This window comes from Triturus cristatus, chromosome 12 (genome assembly GCF_964204655.1).
Source record: "Triturus cristatus chromosome 12, aTriCri1.1, whole genome shotgun sequence".
NCBI classification, from domain to species: domain Eukaryota; kingdom Metazoa; phylum Chordata; class Amphibia; order Caudata; family Salamandridae; genus Triturus; species Triturus cristatus.
The window spans coordinates 166,280,397-166,302,835 of record NC_140595.1 but is presented as its reverse complement, the minus strand read 5'-3'; the positions used below and the strand labels follow the sequence as shown (position 1 = coordinate 166,302,835).

Below are 22,439 nucleotides of genomic sequence, written 5' to 3'. Positions count from 1 at the left end.
AAAGTCTAAGTCAAGTGAAATAGACCCAATGTAGAAACTTAAGTCAAACTGCTCTAAACTGGGATGCGATTGCTGACTCACGCAACGAGGCTAAGGACTCACACTAGTCATAGACGGTCAAACACCCCAGGTCCTTCCCCCAGGCCTCCAGCAGAAGAGTTAAGGATTCAGAGCATAGCCCTGCTAAAAGTTTGTGCTCCAGCAAATCATTTGTTTGGACCTTTGTCTCTAATGGACTTAAATCTAGGAGCTCTGTGAGTGCTTCTGACTAAGGTCTAAGTGCATGTCAGAGCTGCAAGTATCTAAAAAAATTACTTGGATGCAGGTGGAACTCCCCCTTGAGGGTAGAAAAGGATTTAATCATCACTCCAGGCATACTATGTCCCAACTTGGAGATGTCGATCACATCCCAGCTACGGACTTCCTGCAGTTGCGAGCACTGCCGCAACCACGTCCCTTCCCACAATGGGGTCTCCTTGGTGAGTTTGAACCTCCAACCCAACGCCTTCATAGTATTGTGCCAAACTTGTATCATCACTTCGGTGGCTGGTGGCAGAACACCTTCCACCTTACACTCATATAAAAGGTGTGCCAGCTGCTGTTCCAGGATTGCCCACTTCTCAGGCAAAAACGTTGGCTCTAAGTCCGCATTCCACTACCCTTCTTTTAGGATAACTAACTGTGAGGCTCAAAAGTATGATTCAGTATCATCCGCCGCAATGATGACCCCGTAAATGGATTTAAAACATTTATGTAGAGCAATCTTGGGAGTCCCATCTTTCCAGAGAAAACCCCGGAGCATAGAATTTAATTTAAGATAAAAACTATGAAGGATCTATTAATGGAAGTTGTTGAGAAGTTGTTCTGTAAAGATGTAAGTTTTCTCACCTTCAGTAGTCTTGTGGCCAAAGCACGCAGGGTTTCTTCCAGATCGTCGCCAATGTTGAAAAGATGAATTGTAGTCATGAGGTAAGTCAAAGTAGAGTTTTATTGGTAAGTTACAGGATGGTAGTTACAAGTAGATAAGATGGTAATGATCAATTCATGGCTCGTTCATGGCCATTTCATGGCTAGTTCAAGACCAGTTCAAGACCCCACCAGGAGCTGCATCTTTGCTGCTCAGCCCACTCTCTCTAACTGTCATTCCTCCAGTCCACCAGGCACACCAACATTCCACACAGTCATCAGGCATTCCAACATTCCAAACACACACTCATGCATACTGGCTGAGCAGCAGGAAATGTAAGTACAACAGAAGTTTCACAGCTGGTAGAGGAGACGTGGCAAGGCTACCATTTTAACCATTGCAGAATGACCCAGGAAAATGGAAGAGCCGTCCAGAATCGTGTGTCATTCTGTACTCTTTGGATCTGAGGCTGTATATTCATGTTCCACGGGCTGTTAGCATCCAGGTAACATATACCTCTGAGTATTTACAGCCATCTGCACCCACTCACAAGTCTGTCGCCCATCCCAGGCTCCCAGGAGCTGCATCAGGCACATACAGGGATGACTTATCCCTTTTTACATGGGGATCTGTGAAATCACCAAATATCAGAAGAATCTGTAAAACCCATGATCCCCATCACTCCAGGTCACTCAAGGATGCCCGTACATCCAGTGCCACACTCTCGTTTATCCCTGGCACCCACTCGAGGTCTTTGGTCTGGGCACGTATCCTTATCAGTTCAGCCAAGTGCTCAATTATACTCTCAAAAAGCAAAAGGAACAAGGGTCGGCCATGCCCCAGTCCTTGTAGCACGTTAAACATATCAGATGATGATTCTTCTGTAACATCCTTTCAAACTTATATCACTGTTTAATTCTATCTTTTTCAATTTAATTAAGTTAATACAAATTTTCATTTCAAAGAAAAAACATAAAAATGAACAAACATATTTGGAGTACAGCATGTGAAAAATAAAAGCACCATATATGTGAATCGGTAATACATTACATTACAAAACAAAAAGACAGAATTTGATTACATTTTTGCTATGTCTCGATGTCTTTCTGTTTTGGCCTTTATGAGACATGAAAGACAAGGTGAAACTGACGTCATAATTTGGCCCCTTTCCAGTTCTACTTTATCACTTTTGGAGATGATGTCGTGGGTCTGCGGCATCCTCCATTAAAGAACCACCTTCACCAGTGATGCAGAATTGCTGAACATTTTCTGATCCAGCCTAGAGGTCTGTGAATGGTCCAAGATGAAGAATTTGGAAGAAGGTATGTAGCCATAAGAAATAAAGTTATCGAAGGCAAGTAACGCTTTTTTTTCTTTCACCCACGGATGACCGAGTATGTCTGCTGTGACTTAAGGCCTGATTTAGAGTTTAGCGGAGAGGGTACTTTGTTGCAACAGAGTACCAGTAGCGGCTTGTGAAGGGAGTGCTGCGGGGCGGTGGGGCGGGGTAGGGGAGGAGCAGGGTGGGGGTAGTAAACTACAGAATACGGCCAAACGGAGGTAAGTAAACAAATAAATAAATAAAACGAATTTCGTTTCGCGTGCCAAATCGCATTTGGCAATGCAGCACGCGCAATGAAATTCATTTTAATAATTATTTTTTTTACTTACCTCTGTTCGGCCATATTCCGTAGTTTACTATCCCCCACCCTGGTCCTCCCCCACCCCGCCGTCCCGCAGCACTCCCTCCACGAGCTGCTACTGCAGATTACCCTCTCCACCAAACTAACTCCATCCGCCACATTTTTGGTTGGGTTTAGCTTGAGGATGTCAGACACGGAAATTACTCCATCTCTATCGCTGGCATACTCCTCCAATGGTCTGATGGAGTAAGCGCTGTTGGAGATTTGACTATTTGACCCTCTGCCCGATTTAGAGTGGGTGACAGAATGGACAGTTTTTATTTTCATATTCCACCATCCACAACATAATTGTAAGTAAAAACCTTTACATGACTCCAACGCCATGGGAGAAAACCTCCGTGGTGAGGTGGTCATTCATTTTTTTTTATTTAAGAAAAGAAAAGAAAATTACTTAGGGATTTTGTTTTTGAAAATAAAAAAAAACATTGAAAGAATGCCGCACAGCATGCATTCAGTACATTGACAAAAACCGCCTTGATGGCAGTTCCTGTCAATGGTCAGAGATGTCCACTGGGCTGGCAGACATCTCTAGGAGTCTGGCACTCAGCCAGGGCAGTGGAGTATTTTGCCCTTATTTCTAATGCCACATATATATTACTTTTCATATAAAACACTGACAGATGATCATCCATGTAAAAGAGATGCAGAAGAAAAAGACTGAAAACTGAGAAGGCGGGGGGTTAATCCAGTGTCCCTGTAGTAAAACACAAAGAAATAGTGCTGTCACAATACAATCAGGTGCTTTTTACCATTACATACATTATTGAAGTAGTTGTACCAGTGTAATATTTTAGGTCAACAGGAAAAAACATATACTTTTATTATAGTTGTTCAGTGTATATCATGTTAACTCCTCTTCAATGGCTACATGACATGTTCATTGCATATACGTCAAAAATCATCAAGAAGTAATATATGTATAAACAATTCAAAGATCATCTTTTAAAAGTTCTGCCAGTGGTAGTGCTGCTGACGAATGCCCATTTGCATGAATGTGTTTTGAAATATAATCGTGAGTGTGCTACACCTTAGGATGGATAGATTCTGAGTTCTTTTCCTTCATCATTTCATCTTCACTGATAGGCATTCAAAATGAATACATTTGACTGTGTGTGGCATCCTGGAGACTTTACAGGAGTAAAAGCCTCTTAAACATGCCTATATACTTTCCCTTTAAAGATCGCAAGGGAAAGCCTTAAACCAACAAGGTAGCTGAAGAAACTTCTAAACATTTTACTAATGTTTCTTTTTTAAACTGAGAAATGAAAGAAATTGGGCAGATAACAGCCCAGCCTTACAGAGAAAACAACAGCATCGTGCTCCAGCCCCCAGGATGACTCTGCTATACAGAGGGCACAGCTTTGGTAGTTGACTTAAAGTTTAGATTTTAGCTCTTAGAAGCCATGATCCAATAATAGAGGACACTTGCCGCATTACCTACACTCTCCTGGTTTATAGTTAGAGTCTGGTAAACTTCCACACAAATCCATTGCTTTTTGTGTTCCTTTACACTTATTCACAGTGAATCCTTTGATGGGGAGTGGTCCTTTTTGGATCCTTTGTCCAAAGTCATCATGTTTTAACTGTTTTTGAAGTGACCTTGATGGGCCACAGACAAAGGGCCTGGGTTAATATTTGGAGTATGGCCTGTCCTCCGCCAGGGCGATGGAGTAAATTACTCCGTCACCCTGACGGAGGTGCCGCCCTCAAAAGTTTGAGATGTCCACCAGCCCAGCAAGCATTTCAAGAATTTCATCTTGTGTGTTTTGCTGTTCGCCCTATGTGGGAAGGGTATGCCCAGACGTGGGTCCCGTGCTCACTACGCCACTGGATTCAAGCTATCCTGGCTGAAGAGGGGTGAAACCCTGAAACCGGTCCTGGGATGCTTGATTCCGGTCCAGGGAAGACATGGCTTGGCAGTTCGGGCTGGACTGTTCCCATGAGGCACAGGGTCAAGACTGATTTGCATATGCCATGTCTGAACTGGGGTGGCGTGGTGAGCAAAATAACGATGGATTAAACCCAGATCTGTGACTGGGGGTGAATGTTTTGCCAATGTGCAACATTCCGTCCATCATCTTGTGTGTTTAGCATTTCAAGAATTGACATGAACCGCCGTCAAGGGTGTTCCTGTCAATACATTGTAACTTTACCGTAAAGCTTTGTTAAACCTGATGGAGACGTATGTCAAAGTTACAATTTTTTTTCTATTTTCTAGAAGAAAATTCTAAAACTGGATTTTTTTTATTTGAAAAAAAAAAAAAAACAGTGCCGCCTCGCCCTGGGGATTTTCTCCTATGGGGGGGATTGAGCACTTTCGGCCATCTCGGTTGAATAGCGGTGCTATACAAATCCACTTTGATTGATTGATGTTTCAGTGCCTTTACTGCTAGATTTTTCCTAGCAGTTACGGACATTGAAAAATGGCTATATGTCCTTCCATCTAAATTAGCTGGGTGTAATATAGCCAAATCTAGAATGTCCCTTACACCATCAGAGAACTTTGACCGTGGCCTAGACAGAGTAATGTCCGCCGTCATCAAACTATGGTCCGCCCAAATAAAAGTCGGCGGTCGGACCATAATGTTGGTCGGGAGGAAACTCCTTCGTCGTTGTAATGGATTTCCCTCCCTGCCAACATTTAAATTGGATCCAAGTCTTAAAAAATTTAGCCTGTTTGTGTACACTGTTCCTTCATGACATCAGTACTTTGCAATTAATATCAATGCCCAATGTGTTGAAAATTCACCAGGAGGAAATTGCAATTTCTGGAAGGAATTCATATGAGTCTTAAGGACTACTCTAAAATTCCCTCTGATCATTCTCAGACCATCTCGTCCTTTGCACTTAGTGTTTAACAGATCCAGCTGCTGACCTGCAATGTCATATCCCAGTACCTATTGAACTCAGGCCCCACACCACAGAATGATTGTTTCTACAACAATCACTGTGAAGATACATGACAATACTTTACAAGGTATTTAGACAAAATATTGAGTTGGAAATGTCGACTTACACAAATATCGAGTAGTAAATATCGTGACACAGAAATACCAACAGCAAGAATATCGTGATCAAGAATATTGAATTTAAGGTAAGAAATATTGTTTTAAAAAAAGTATACAAGTCAGTAATATCATTTGCAAAAATATAGTTGTTTAAAACATCGATTTTTTAATAAGTGTTATGTATTTTAGTATATATTTTAAATGTATGTTCTGTATTTTTTGGGATAAGTATTGATCATGATTTTTCAATATATATGTTACATTTTTAGTAGTTATCAGTTTTATTTTAATGAAATTTTGCGTTTTTTTGTTCCGTAGGGAGTTGTGGGTTTATAGGGGAATAGGGTGGGAAGTAATTTAATTATAATAAATTAATGATTATTTTGTATTATTATTATTTATTTAATTGAGATTTTATAGTGTTAATTGTGTAATTATTTATTTTTGTAAATTGTATGTGAGCGTTGTGGGATTTATCGGGATATAAGGTGGGACGTAATTTATTTAATTAGTAATTATTTGATAATTAATATTAATTAATTGAAAATTAAATATGGAAATTGTGTATTCATTTTAGGCACGGGTTGTGGGTTTTATAGGGGTAAAGGGTGGGAAGTAATTTATTTTTAATTAATTATTAATTAGTTGATAATTAATATTAATTAATTGAGAATTAATCAGGGTAATGGTTGCATTATTTTGTGTGCATGTATTTTTGGTTTTATAGGGGTAAAGGGTGGGGAGTAAATTAAGTTTACTTACTTTATAATTCATTGTTTAATACTATTAGTTTTTTAATTGAAAAACAATTTTAATTGTGTAATTTTTTTTCAGTTTAATTTTAGGTGTGGGTATTATAGGGGTAAAGGGTGGGAAGTTAAAACATTCTTATGTGTTTTTTAATTAATAATATTTCTTTAATTGATAATTAAATATGTTAATTATGTAAGTACATTGGATATTTTGTACAACCATATTTATGACCGATATTTCCCCTCGATATTTTTATGCTTACCATTATAAATATAGGATGTCGATATTTTTGACATCGATCTTTATAACTCGATATTGGGGTATGGGGATATTTTAGGTGGCGATATTCTGTCAGTGAACCACTTTTCAATATAGGACAGTGGAATAGGATGATTATGTTGTTCTGGTTGCTGGATCATCCATGTACCTCCTACAGTTTCACCGCCAGACATCATCATAGGTTTTCACTCTTTAATTGAGAGAGCTTTGCAAAGTTTGAGCTGAATACATCAAGTAAGCAGAAAGACTGTTTTTTTTATTTTAAAAGAACAACTTGAAAAAACAGACAGAGCAATACCAATAATTAGTCACATCTGGCATGAAGGACTCAAAGTGAAACATCCTCCTGTTTCTTTGGCATCATTCGTACCTTGTCTAGATAACACATACAAGGCCACAAATATTACCCCTACATGCCTGTTTGGCTATCCCTGGGAAGATTCAGTGGTAATGCAGCGAATATCACTGAATCTCACAACACCCTGCATTATCCCACCTGATAAGGAAAGAAGAAAGTTATATAATATTGGAAAAACAGTATTTGGCATGGTGGTAACTTCTATTTGAGCAGTCAGATCTTTAGCAATTCTTGATTGATTTGATAGGCAAATGTGATCATACATAGTCACTTTCCTTGATAAAATTCCAGAGGATAAATGAGCTGAGATGAAAGCAATTTTGTAGCAAGCTGAATGGGACTCTGCAGCTAATACAGACTCTGGGCCCGATTACAATATTGAGTGGACCACCCAAGCTGGGGGAAAAGAACGCGGCACCACCGAGAAGCTGGGGGGAAAGACCGCAGTCTCTGACATGCTAAAGGAGCCTGTTGGGGCGGCGGTCAGAGCCTAATCCCTACAATTGAGGAGGTGCCTGCTGAGGCACCCAGTAGGGATTAGAATATCAGTTTCCCACAGCCTTTTCATGGCATTCCAGCTGCCATGAAAAGGCTGTCGGAAAGTGACATTAGCAGGCCCCTAGCTGGGCCCCAGTCCTGTGTAGGCCCCGTGATGAGGCCTAGGATGCACATGTGATGCCCTCCCAAACATCCATGCACCGTGAGCATGGATGTTTAAACACATCCCTTTTTCTATTGCGGCTTGTGCTGCGGCCCTTTTTTTGGCCGTAACACAAGCCGCAATGGAAAAAGGGATGTTTACGACCACCTGCACGTTGGTTATATCGTAATTGGGCCGTCGGAACTGCCGACTCCTTGTCAGACGGTCTCGGGCTCAAAACAATGGCGGTCGTACACTCGTCTGACCGCCATTGTAATGAGGCCCTCAGTGTTGGATGCGCTCACAATATGTTTCCGAAATCTAGCAGGAACAACTGTAGTAAGATGAAAAAGTGGGATTTGCTTAACTTTGTTTGGGTCCAAACTTCAGAACAAAATATTAGACATGCTGTTTTATGTTGAATCTATTTGGCAGGCATATAAAAGTGACGCTTCAATGAACTAAATTTGGCCCAAATACTGCCGGGTTCACGGGAAGTTTTACAACAAAGTTAACAGCAGCTCTGTCCTGGTGACTAAGGAGTAGAATTAGGACAGCCCTACAGGTATCTATCATATTAGGTGGCACTACAATGCTATAACAACCATACTCTCAGCACGGCAACAGAAGGAAGCCAATGAAAAGTGCAGGATGTTACTTGACAGGCTAACTGCCAATAAGTTCTGGCCAGGATTCATATTCACTTATTCCCATAAGACCCAGAGGAGAGGAGAATCTCAGCTTGCTACAGCAAAGTACGGGCAAACATAGAGTTCAACAAGAGTCCTTCTTGCAAGAGGATATCCTAACACCTTTATCTGCTGTTGAAGAGTCTCTTTACGTTACACATAGGGGCCATTGAACTAGCACCCAAATTCTAGCAAAATAGAGGAATTTATCCTCGCTTCTCCTCTCTTACAAGATGTGTTGCAAGTAGAGGCCAATTTTAGATCTTTTGCCATGAAGAAAATAAGCAAAGGGGCTTATTCACAAATTTTATTTTGTGGTACTTTTAGTAGTACTACATTAGTACTAATCTCAGACTACAAAATTCTATTCACTAATCTGTATGTGTAGGTCTTTTGGGTTAAGGGAGGGCTAAGGGGCTAAAGGAGGGACATGTACCCCCCCCACAAAAGGGTAAGCCCATTCCTGTTCACAAGCGCACATCTAAAGATACTACCGACAAAAATGACCTGAAACAGTCATAAATGTACTCCAGCTGACACTAGGAGTAAGTCCAGCACCACACATGGTTATATATGGATACAAACATGTTTTTATTTTATTCTAAAAGGTCATCAACCTTAATTAGTTTAAAAATAAATATGACTTTTAATTGGTTAAAATAATTAAATTAACTGAATTTAATTATTTACATAACTTAATATGTTTTAATACATAATAAATAAATATAAGCATTTTACTTTAGGTGAATGAATGAATAGGAATGCATATCTTCTATGGTGCAGCATTGACCTAAGGCCAAGGTGTCCTAACTAGGCGACGAAGATTGAATATATTTGTTTTAAGATGTTTAAGAATATCTGGGATCTGTTTGTATTCTTAATTCCACAGGCATTTCATTCAAGATCTCCAGGATAGATGAAACCCTTCAATCTCCTATTCACTTTTAAAAAAAATTCTGACAGAGAAGTAAGTGTTGGTGGGAGGTTTGAGAGTACTGTTGTAATTTAAAAACAAAAATCTTTAAAATATAATTATCATTTACTATATTTAAATTAATTACATTTGTAATTCAAATTAAGTTAATAGCGCTGTAGTATTTTTTTATTTTGTTTGATTCAACTTTTTTTTACTTTTCCCAATACTTTACAATAGGGAGAGCTCCACCCCTGTAGCGGCAATCTCGTCCTTCATGTGTAAAGTTACTAGAAGTAACTTTACACTAATAAATTATGATCTACCGCCTGAATTATTGGAGTGGAGACATGCAAGTCTACATTTTATAGTAAATTTACATTCCACCCCAAATGATTGAATAATTGAAGTATCTGTGCTCTGAAGAGACTGGCCACCAAAAAACAATTCTAGGTCCTCCCATTCGGTCTAAAATCAGTCCCAAGAATATTTACAAAGTGTATCACCCCATTGGCAGCAGATCTCAAGACACTAGGCTGTCAAGTATTTCCCTATTTTGAGGATTTGCTGTTATTCAGAAATTCCTTGCAATCGCCAAAACATCTACAAAAGTCTGTCTGAAGATATTTACCCCAACAAGGAAGTTTTTCCTTAGTCTTCACAGCAGATATCGTTTCTAGAAGTCCTTCATGTGGATAATGTCTTCCTGCATTCACTTAATTCTGTATTGTCTTCTGCACATGGAGTCAGTTCAGGAAGAACTCAACAGTCAATCGATCTAGAGCACAGGTTCATTCAAAGAACAGGTGAAGGTAATCTTAAGAATGGAAAGTAGTGTTGTTTATAGAGAAGAGCTCAATTTAAATTATTCTTCCACTTTCCCTTAATTTTTCAGATTACACCGAATCAATTTGCCCTGAAGATAATCCCTTGATAATACAGGGATTTGAAATGCGTCTGCACTTTTCTATATAAGGTTCCATGAGGGACGTACATGAAATGTAGCCCAAAGGCAAGAGAGGGATAATGAACTAAAATTATATCCCACATAGACCTTGAGCTTAGCCCCATGGTTTAAGGAACTCTAAAAAAGTCAGTCAAATAATTGTTAAAAATAGAGTTCATGTAAGATATGGATCTTGACAAATTGTAGGTGTAATGTGATTAATGCACTTACGATTAATGCTACTCGCGCACTTGTTGACAATCGTTTCTGATAGTAAAGGTGTAACATATGTGACTCATGTACTTATCGTTAAGCTTCAGGAATAATTGTTTTCGTCTTATGTTTTGATTTGTTATGATTATTAAGTGTATCGTTCCATGTTCAGGCAAGCATTTAAATGTTCTGAAAAACATGCAAACATTGTTGAAGTAACGGCAAAGAAATAGCCAGGACCAAGAGAAAGAAACATTTCCATTGGCCCTTAATCTGCTGAAAGAAATAGCAGGAACCAAAATAAGGTGGTCAGATCTTCTTTGTTTAAAAAACCCTTAGAAAGTGAGCATTTTCTTGCCTAACCTTTCTGTGCCTCTGACTGCCTGTAGAATCCACGTCTGGGTGAGGATGACAGTTTGGCTCTTGTGCATATACTCTCGACAGTCACACAAAAGGAGCTGAGGTGTGCTTTGCATATCCTGATGAGGCATCACCAGTCTGATGGGCCTTCCTGAGCTAGAGTGGTGGGTGGAGTTGTCACTGACACCTGAATAGGGCTGTACATGTCCTCACACAAAGCTGTCTCCACCCCCCCCTGTAGTGTGTCTGGAGCCAGGTCAGGGAAAGGCAGGGTAGTGTGCACTACACAGATTTTCCTTTGAAATGTATTCACTTCAAAGGCAGTAATTGGTATAAGTACTGGAGCTGTGACACCATAACTTCAGAACACTTCTGGACTGAGTACATTCTGCCAGGAAGAAGAGCTGTTTCGCTGTCAGCAGGGACTACCTTTTTGCTGTTTGCTTTCTGTGTTGGCCTGCAGCTGGCTGCTTCTGTCTTGGATAGTGAAAGGACTGGACTTTGCTTTCTACATCCTACTTTCCAAGTTTCTCCAAGGGCTTGAGCTTCTGTAGGAGGTCTCGGCGATGTCAAAGACTTCATCCACATCTTGTTATCAGTACTGGGATGCTTCTGCTGTGAGTCCTGCATTGCCAAGGTGTGTCAAAACCAGTCCTGGGCCCTTGGAACTGAGTGGCTGTGTTGTAACCTCCAGAAAAGCAAACCCAACGCCATCCCGATGCCGCTGCCTGCATCAAAGCCATGATCACCACTTGTGACTATGATGACATCCAGCCCCGGCCTCACCACTTATATTGCTTTACACCATCATCTACGGCGCTGCCTGCACCGAAGTTGAGAGCGCCGCTCGTGAAGAGCACGATGCATCGCCTCAATGACATCACAGCCCCTGGTGTACCGATGACAGCGCCATCGACTCCAACCTCTTCTCCAACGCTGCTGTCTGCACCGTGACTGAGGGCACAGTTCATGAAGAGCATGATGTATTGCCCTGTTTCACATCGCAGTCCCGGGTCTGACGACCACAGAGCTCATCACCAACAGCGAGCCGCTGCCTGCACCAAAGCCATGATCACCACTTGTGAAGAGCATAACACATCGAACACAACGGCACTGCAGACCCAGGCCCGCCGACTTTGAGAACAGATGACTACCGGCGACGCCTCATCTTCGGATTTCAACGCAAGGTCCCAGACTGTCCCACTCCGTATCACTGAACTGTTGCATTTGTATTGTTCACTACACCGCAATAGCCCCAGTTGGCACTATCGACTTCGAGGAATTGTATTTTTAAATTTATTCTTGCAAAATTCATATCTTTACCTGTGTATGTTGTATTTTTATCGTTTTGATCTTGTTTTACTCAGATGCATATTGGCTATTCTTCTAAACTGACGTGGAGTCATTTTGTGGTGTTTTCACTTTGTTACTGTGTGTGTATGTAGAAATGCTTTACACATTGCCTCTGAGATAAGCCTGACTGCTTGTGCCAAGCTACCAAAGGGGTGAGCAGGAGCTATCTTTGCTGTGTGATCTCCGTACCCTGACTAGAGTGAGGGTCCCTAGTTGGATAGGGTGCATATGGACTGCCAACTACAAACCCCATTTATAACAGAAACAGACAACATGTCCTCGGTTTTTTACATTAACAAGCCAGATGGAACCAAGTCACATATTTTTGCAGAGAAAGAAAAAAACTATGGAAAACTCTAACAATAAAGCTCTTACTGGGACTAAGTAACAATTAGGCAGACACACCATATCTCCAGGAGGATGCACCGAGTAATGGCTGAGTCAAAGGCAACTGAACAGAATTTTCAACCCTGGGGCAAGCTGAATTTATATTACTATGCAATAAATGTGAACTACAAATGTTGGTATTACACAAGCAGGACTGCACCATCCAGGTCATTGGGAGTGTGTTTTTTGATTGCATGGACCTTTGCTTGCATTTTTTCTGTGGTATTCCCTCCTCACAACAGTACTCAGCAAATTGAGTCGATTGGTCCGTCTTTTAATTCTGATGGCCCCTTCATGGTGCAGACAGTACTTTCACACAGCTACTTCTCCTGTCAGAGGTTCGGTACCCTATCGTCTGTGCCAAATCTGTCCAATTTCAAAGGTCAAGTCGTACATCTCAATACAATATACATGAACTTGTCAGTATGGCTTCTGAGTAAAATGAGCACTATCACCTACACACTCCTCAGGACTGCCCTGAGGTGCTGTCTCAGGCCAGGGCTTTGACCACCAACAAGACTTATAAGCGGAAATAGATTTATGTATGGACCAGTGGTTAAGGTCTTCATCCTATTACTGTTTTGCCTCACCAAATCCTGAGGTACCTCCTACAGTTAGCACGCTCAGGCTTAACGCACCATCTTGCAGCTATCTATTAGATAAATCACAAACCAACCATCACTATGCACTCTTACTGTTATCACAAATATGGGGTTTCTCTATGTAAGATGCCCACCAGTATCATGGCAATTGAACATTGATTTCTAACAGTTCATGATAAGTCCAGCTGGGCAAATCCACATATATGAACTATTCATCTTGGAAGGTTGCACTACTTCTGGCTATACCATTGGTTAGAAGAGTCAGCAAAATTTAGGCATTTACAATAAAAGAGCCTTTTCTACAATTTGGGAAAGAAAGTCACTTTGAGAATTTTCCTGTGCTTCATTCCCCAGTTTCCCACAGACTTTCATCTCAATGAGCCAGCGAGCTTAAAAAACCTTTTCTATAATCTGACTACAGTGACCCAATAGAGCATAGCACACTTTGGATTTAAGAAGATGCATTACATTTTATATGTATAGACCAAGGAACCTTCGTACATCGAACCCGATATTGGGAGCTTTTGGACCACTTCAGAAAGGGCAATCACTATCAAAACAACAGATGCCCATTTGGGTGGCAGAAGCCTTATCATTATTTCAAGCTAAAGCAGGTCAACTTCATTGTATTGGCACATCAAAAAAAGTGTCTCAACCCAAATGGCCCTTTTTGCAGGCATCTATAATTTGCAGATGTAGAGCAGCGAGAGATGTAGCACAGCGATCTTAAAAAAGAGACCTTTTTCTTCTCAGCTACTTTGATAACGTAGGGCCTGATTTAGAATTCTGCAGATGGATTACTCTTTCACAAACATAACAGATATCCTGTCCACTGTATTACAAGTGCATTATATCCAGTGGCTCCTGTAATACGGCGGACAGGATATTCGTCACATTTGTTACAGAGTAACCCGTCTGCCGAACTCTAAATCAGGCCCATAGTCTAATAATTTTTTCAGATATCCTTTCTTCTAATTTCTTATCTTAAACTTGCATACTTAATTCTGATTTATCTTGAGTGGTGTAACGTCCCTGTTTTCCTCCTAATAGTTGATAAAAGGTAAATATAATTCTATTCATTTGGTAGATGTCCTATAATTCTTCTTGTTTCAGCATTGTCTACAACAAATGCTCTAGCATGGAGTGCTTCCAACTAATCTCACTAGCACTATACACACACCCTCAGTCCCGAATAGTACCACATTTCCTCTTCCACTATGTGTTGATCACTGGGGTGCAATGTAGGAAACTGTTTTTTTCTGTTGCAGTGCCCCCACACACACATTTAGCCCCCTTTAGCTACTAGATGCTGGTTTAGACCTCAGTTCTATTGCTCCTTCGTTAAAACAAGGTGATGATTAATTGTAGTACAATTGGCAAAGGACGTTAGCACCCCTGTAAGTCCCTAGTAAATGGTACCCCTGGTACCAAGTGCATGGATACTAAAGAGGGTCACTAAGGGCTGCACACAAACCATGAGTGAAAACATGCCAAAGTCACCGCATTTAATAGAAGTAAGTCCCCCCTACAGCAGGATTTTGAGTCCTAATGCACAGTGCATTATATTTTATTTGAGGACATATCTGCATGAGTAGATATGCCCTGAGATGTCTAATTCTATTACTAGACATTACAAGTGATCAGGGAAGTCATCTTAAGAATATGTACTGGGAACTGGTCAAAACGAGTTACTCCACTACATAGTGGCTTCACTAAAACACATGGTGTTTGGTACCAAACACAGCATATTAATAAACCCACACTGATTCCAGTGATGGATTTATTAATACCTGCACCAAGAGGGGACCGTAGAGGCACCCCCGAACTCTACTAGTCCTCTAGTGTGCTGATTGACTAGTCCTGTCCAGCCTGCTAACACAGACGAGTTTCTGACCCCCTAGGAGGAGAGAGCCCCGGATCCCAGAGATCAGAAACAATGCCTGCTCTGGCAGGAGGTGTTTACACCTCCTCCAGCAGGTAGGCTAGTAAATTAGTCAAGGCAGGGAACTTCAAAGAACAGACCGCCTTTGATATGTGAGCCTGGCTTTCTCTAGACCTAGAGGATGCCACCCCCCTGCCCTGAGGCCTATTTTGCACCAGGACAGGTGTGAATTAGCAAGCAAGGAGGCGTATTGCACCTCTAGGCCCACCCGTAAGGTGGGCTACTTGAAGTGAACACAGAAATTAGGATTTTTCACCACACTGGTTGTGGTGAAACTAGGGACAGAGTGATGCCCACTCCTCACAGGAAGTGGTCTTCTAGAGGTTGTAGTGACTCCATGGGTAAGTAACCCATTGGCTAATACCATTCACTCTCCTTAACATCCCTAAATTGAGTAATTAGGGTGCCCCCTGACAACAGGAAATCAAATTTGTCTGCCTGGAGAAGAAAGAAACCCACAATGCTAGAACTGAGGAGCAGCAACTGACGTGGTGCCAACCCTGCCAGCCTGCTGGCTGGCCCCGAAAATTGCATGGAGCCGACTAATCCAGAAAGTGTTGTCATCTCCGATAGCTGTGGAGGAGTGACCCACAACTTCAACTGGCCAGCAAAATCTCCTTTGGAGCAGAGGAGCTGCTTTGCTGCACGTTTCAGGCACTAAAAAGACCAACAAAGCCTCTGCAGCGTGACCCCCCATAGACAAAGCTGCACTACACATGAGCCCCTCAGCCCGTGTTGCCTTGATCCAACGGTGCCCCTGAGTCACAAAGACTTTCAAGAGCTGGGCCCCATCTTGGGTTTAGCCGGACTGGCCTCCCAGCCCTTTCTTGCCGCCTCTTTCTGCAGGAAAGCAGGAATCACAAGAGCCTCTGGGCTGCCACAACCGATTCCTGAAGACACCACTGCACCTGAGCCCCACAGCCCAAGGAGCAGTAGACCAACAGTGCCTACGGGGTCCTGAGGCCCTCCACAGCTGACCCCACCTTGGGTTCAGCTGACTGGTCTTCCAGTTTCTGCCTCCAGCCTGTTTTTGCAGACAACCAAAAAGGGCAAGTGCCTCCCGCAGTGCAATCCTGCTGGAGAAAGCACCACTGAACACAACACGCCCAGCTTGAGTTCCAGTGGGCCAGAGGTGGCTCTGTGTGACCAAGACTCTCAATGACTGAGCCCCCTGTGGGTTTGCCTGGACTGGCCCCCCAGGCCTTGCTTGCAGCCTCTTTTGAACCAGACCATTCCCCATTGAATTAAATGGGGCACCCGGCGCTGTAATGTACCTCTGCACATGGAAGCCCCAGAGCCGACCAAGGTGACCTGTTGGTGCTACCTTGGACTCTGCCCTACACTTACCTTAAATCTGGAAGAACCGTCGCTGCTTAGTACCCATATTCAGTATATGTTTCTTTCCTATAGGATAACATGACTGCCTTGTAGATACTAGTGCAAGTGTATTTCGGTATACAGCAAAACAGTGATAACTCCCCAAACGCAAGTGTATTTCGGCAGTACTTACCCAATTACAAAGTTCTTGGTGTTATAAATATATATTTTAAAAAAAGTATTTTTCTAAATTGGTACCTATCTCATTTTTGAATGTGTGCATTATTTATTGACTCTGTGTAACACATGTCTAACACTCCTCTCTTAGCCTTCTAAGGCTGCTCGACCACACTACCTTAGATAGAGCACCTTGGGATTGCTAGAGCAAGCCCCTGTCCACTCATAAGGGATACCTGAACTCTTTACACAGAATACCTCTTTTTGGTATAGAATATGAAGAGCCAGCTTCCTACATGCACCACCTAGATATGTAGGTTTGGAGCTAATGTTACAATCATATTGTATACTGACCCATATATATTGTTATTTTAATTTGTTTATATAATTCATCATTCCACTGTTGTGAGGAGCCATAGGGTGACCTCCCTCAGAGGAGGGGTTGAAGACCTGAAGCGCTACAAAGCACACCCTGGCACCACATTGTGCGGGCCATCATTCCGCTGTTGTGAGGAGCTGCAGGGGCGACACAGCCCCCAGAGTGCACTGTTCTGCCTCAGAGGAGGGGCCTGGAGACCTCAAGCACTATAAAGCACGCGCTGTCATAGTAGTGCGTGGGACGTACCCGTGCACCTGCCCGGGCCAAGAGTAGGCCCTTCTGCGCCCATCAGAGTCTGGATGAGGCTGGTCTAGGCCATCCCCATTGACCTTATATTTTCTTCTTATCACCATAAGGAACTGTAATCCTCATTGTTACAAACTGGGAACTTGCCCTCATGATTTGATCCAGGAAAGGGATTGTTGCAATAGCTCGCTTTGCAGATAATACTGGTAGGTTTAGCTGGACAGAGGCTTGTATGGATCTGGTGAAGAAGCAGGAGTTGAACACTTTGCCTAACGCTCTGGTTGTTTCCCCTTCTTATTTGGATGATGCAAGGGTGCTGAACATTGAATTATAAAGGGAAACAAATAACAGCAACTTGTGAAATCTCTGATCCAATCTGTGACTGTGGTCTATTCTTATTGACTTTTACTGCTGGTATTTTGTTGGCTGCAGTTACCTTTATATTGTATCATTAAAGCTAAGTGCAAGATTCTAGCACTTTTATTACTTTATGGGTAAATAGCACACTTGTGGTGCTATGGGAAAACGCAAAGCCACAGAACCAGCCCAGGAAGCTGCTAAGCTCAGCAAGGCGACGAGGAAAGCGAACAACTGTACCCTTAACTAAATATATCTCCTGATAGAAGAGGTGGAATCAATTATTGAAAATAAAAGCCCCAAACTAAGACCCAGAGAAGATTAGTTAAGAAAACACGCCTCAAAAACATTACCTACTTTGTTTAAGAAGAAAGAAGCTAGCAAGGCAGCACGTAAGGAGGTTCTTTGCACTAATCCTACCTCATTAAATCGCCCTGCCCAGATTCACCACAGGAACCTCACTTAAATCCTTCTATTGTTTGTAGCAATCGTTTTTGGCCCCTACAAATGGCACCTGTACCTTTTGCCGGCCCATAAGTATCATCTAAGCAGGCTGGACAAAGGGTATTTAGCGATCAGTCTCCAACTTACCTCGAAGATTTTGCAGGGTCAATTGAAGAGCTGAGATAGGGAGCCTTAAAAACATGGAGGCATATTAGCAAGGGCAGTATCGCCGCTTTAGCGGCACTTTTTGCCAATAAAGCGGCAATATTTTTATCGCCTTATTAGCAAGCTGTCGCTAACAGCTGTTAGCGACAGCTTAATGGGGATAGCGGCCGTTTTTTACCGCTTTGCATGTCAGCGATATTTATCGCTAATGACATGCAAAGTAGGCGTTCCTCACTAAAAGTAATAGGAAGAAGTCGCTAACACAACTTCTCCCTATTAGCAATGCCCGCGAAGCGATAAAAAAACTCGAGCTAACCGCGATTATCGCTGGATTTTAACACCTGCTAAAATCCTGACTTAGCCATTGTTTTCTATGGGAGGTGGATTCTACGGCTGAATCCTCACCTGCCAATTAGCAACCTTTTTCTTAGCGATGGGAATTCATTGCTGGAATTACCGCGTTATTGCTGGAGAATCACCGCTATCGCTGGTTTATTATCGCCTTAGAGATACACGTTGATAATAATGCGTTATCTCCGCGATGTAAACCAGCGATAGCCGGCGATAAAAAATACAGTGCTAAGCACGCTTAGCGATAATTATCGCTGAGCCTTGCTAATATGCCCATGGTATCACAACTAACTGGTATGATGAAACAACTGATAGTGGCAGAAGCAGAAATTAATAGCAGCAAAAAGAGTAGCCAGGAGGAAAATGGAACTGGGAGTCTTGTGAGGCCACACATGAGATCTACTAACCCAAGAGCATGCAAGGAATCATTGGGGGGACCAGTTAGGGGTCCTGCACAGATGATAATCAAGCATGCAGATTGGAGAACAGCAGTTATCCAGACCTGGTTATAGTGCACTGGGAGGCAAGTTGATGGTGACTAGAACCCGAGACTTACCAGTCAACAATGGGAATGTAATAAGACATGGCCAACGGAGGGATTTCATACTATTCCCCCCAAATCTATGTGATAAATGTCCCTAAAGTTCAGTCTCTCTCAAGTTATGAGTGTGAGGACTCTTTAAAAAAAATAAAGTCCTACACTAGATCCAACACGTTAGGGACTTGAATTCACTCATTAGAAAGGACATTAGAAGCATCAAAAGGCAATTTGTTCATGGCTCAAAATACAACTGCATTGAATTAATTTTAAAGAACAAAAATCTAGCCAATAACTTGGGGGCCCTAGATGCAAGTGCTAGTCCTCCAAAAGACTCAATCATCCAATTTAAATATCGATGGGCAAGTATGGATGTAACTAATGTTAATCGATCCCCGCATTCTCACCTAGATACTAGTTCTATTCTGGGGGAACTTGATTGGCTGAGTAGAGGGATTACTCCCTGCCTAGTGGCACAACAGGTGCCACTGGAGCCTCCACATCGGGTCACAGGGCACAGTAAGTAAACTGATCTAGCAGCCTCTAAGCCAACTAACATGCAAGGAGTTTTAGACCCCAAGCGAAGGCCAATAGATGATGACAATACCGAGTCCCCAAAGAGCCCAAAAAATGATTCCTTCTACAAACTTTATTCCTTCGACACAGCTCAGTGTGTCTATTAAAATGTTAAGCAGTGATGAGACTGATAAAGTTTCTATTGTCTCCTGGAATGTGGCAGGCTTAAAATCGAAATTGAACCTACCTGATTGGAATAATTTTGTCGATAAGTTTGACATCTGATTATTCCAGGATATTTGAAGTACTGACCCAGTGTTCAGGGCTGGCTATGTAAATTATTGCATTAAAGCAAAATCATATCCATTTTGTGGGATGACTGTATGAGAGAGAGCTTCACTCAAGTGTAAAATCGTGAGATTAGACATTGATTCCCCAGACATCCTAGTATTACACTTTAGGACAAACAAAATCCCAATATGGAAATTTATAATATCTGCGCAAGAGGGGTCCAGGGAGGCAAATCGTCAGAAACAATACAAATATTTGAAGACCAGTAAGAAAAGAGGAACCACCCGGTATATACCTTTGAACCTTGCACGGGGACGAGATTAATCTGACTAGCGAAGAGGTTGAAAAATGGGCAATTCCTCAGCTCGATCTAGCCCCCTATTAAAAAGTGGACCCAGGCTGCTCTACAACAGAAGGCCCTTACATTAGAATATGTGCTTAGGGCAGCTAATGGTAGAACAAAATCGGACAGCAGGGGCAGCTACATATAATAAACCCTGCCGCCAGAGCCGTATTGATTATATATTGATCTATCTTAGACTATGGTAAAGTGTAGAGGACATGGTTGTTAAGGAAAGAATCAAGAGAGATCACAACCCTTTATGACTCTATATGCTCACATATTGGGAGAAATTGCCACTCGACCTCTACCTGCACTGTGTAACTAAGGATGATCAGCTAGCTAATGACAAACAACATCTTAAATGGCATCAGCTAGCTGCACACCTGGACACCTTGTCTTCTATTGGGTCCAATTTATTGAGTGCTATAACAAGATTAGAAGCTGTAATGGACAAAAATGATAGCATGCTGGCAACAAGTAAACATTCAAGTTTTTTCGAACACATAGTTTCTTACATTTTAGTGCCAAATCCACATAGCAAGAGGAACCCTTGCAAAAATAGCACTTGCTTGAATAAGGAGTATAGAAACCTAGAAGTCAGTTAACACTAGTTATCATGAAAAAGACCCTTGGGCAAATAAGTACCCTAAGGAAGGTATATAAACAAGCCCAACATAAAGCGAAAGGGGAATGGGATGAGAAAAGGTGGCAAGATCTCTTAAACACCTGTGTTGAGAAAGATTTGAATACATTTTGGTCTCTGGTGACATGGGGCAGAAATGAGGCATCATCACAACCAGCAAATTACATCTCGCCTCTATACTGGGCAAATCATTTTGGGCACTGTATTGCGACAAAACACATGACCTGACTAATGACGCCCAGTACAGTCTTAAAGCATTAACAGAGAGTGAATGTTTGACCTAAGTGATGTAGAAGTCGCTATATGTGCCACTGTCCAGTGCCAGGTGGCATACCAGGCTACATTTTAATTTATGTTAAACAAAATTGGTCCAATTACATTTTAGTGCTGAGCAATGCCATTGTTAAGGGAGTGCCCATTCCCAGCACCTGGAAAGGAGCTGAAGTGGTACCTATTTATAAAAAAGGAGACCGAAACCTCCCAATAAATTATAGACCAATACGTTTAATGACTCCATCCAGAAGGTTTTCTGTCGGGTGGTGTTGGAGAAAATTCATGAGTGGGTTGATGAAGAAAAATTACTTACCCCATATCAAGCAGGGTTCTGGAAGAATACTAGCTCTGTTGATCGGGTCTTCTGCTTCCTACTCTTCTATTGAAAAACCGTGCTAATCGGCAAGGGTCTCATATATGTGGCCTTTGTCGATTTACAGTCCACATTTCACCTGGTACCCCAGCAGAAGCTTTGGCAAGTGTTGTGGGAGATAGGAAGGCCCTTGAATTGTCTATCAATTTTTGTTTGCCTCCATGAGGGCAATTTGCTAGAGTCCGATGGAGAGAGAAGGGTCTGCTCACAAACCCAAACCCTGTTAAGAGGCGTGTCCGACAGGGATGTGTCCTTGCCTTCTTTTAATTGTATTTGAATGAGGTAGTGCATTTCTTTTCACTCTTTCCCGCCAATGCTCCATCCTTGGCCAAGGCAAATATCCTCACCCTACTCTTTGCTGATGACACTTTGTTAGTTTCGCAAACAGCAAGTGGGCTACAATGCCTACTGAATGGCTTTGGAGGCATTTTGCTCTGCATGCTGTTTATGGGTAAATGCACCCAAGACTATGTATTTGTTTATTAACCAGCGCAAATCATATGGAGGGAGGATCACCCTGGGTGGAGTGGAACTGGAAAGAGTGGACGCCCTCGACTACCTCGGAATTAAGCTGGTATGACATGGAAAAAACATGTAGATAAAGCGACTCTAGAGCACAAACAAATTGTAGGCACTATTTTGACACAGCATGTCTTACAGTAAACCAGTTGCCCTGGCATTGCAGGTTCATCATTCAAAAGCCATAGGCGCAACACTGTATGGCGCAGAACTCTGGAGCTTTTGTAACCTAGCAGATATTGTAAAATCTGAACACAAATTTGCGAGAACTTTAGTCTCTCTACCCAATAGTACACCAACATATCCAATTAATCTTGACATGGGAAGAACGTCAATCTTAGAGAAAGCAAGAATAAAACCATCTTTTTCTGGAGGAGATTAAGAACTACCTCCGAACTTGCTGCCTATGCAGAAGCATTACAAGATGTAATAAAGCTGGATAGGTTTAGCAAAA

At 42.0% G+C, this 22,439-nt stretch overlaps 1 long non-coding RNA gene across 2 annotated transcripts in view; it reads right to left on the bottom strand.

Moving 5' to 3' along the window:
- Positions 1-970: 970 nt before the first annotated feature.
- Positions 971-22,439, bottom strand: part of LOC146772987 (uncharacterized) — a 78,199-nt gene continuing 56,730 nt past the window's right edge. Inside the window, exons 4-5 of one of the 2 annotated variants that reach the window (XR_014972115.1) lie at positions 2,670-3,304; positions 971-2,394 (exon numbers count right to left, since the gene is read on the bottom strand). This is a non-coding gene — a long non-coding RNA (uncharacterized LOC146772987). Of the gene's footprint in view, positions 3,305-22,439 lie in introns of both variants that reach the window. The other variant, XR_014972114.1, reaches the window with a different exon arrangement.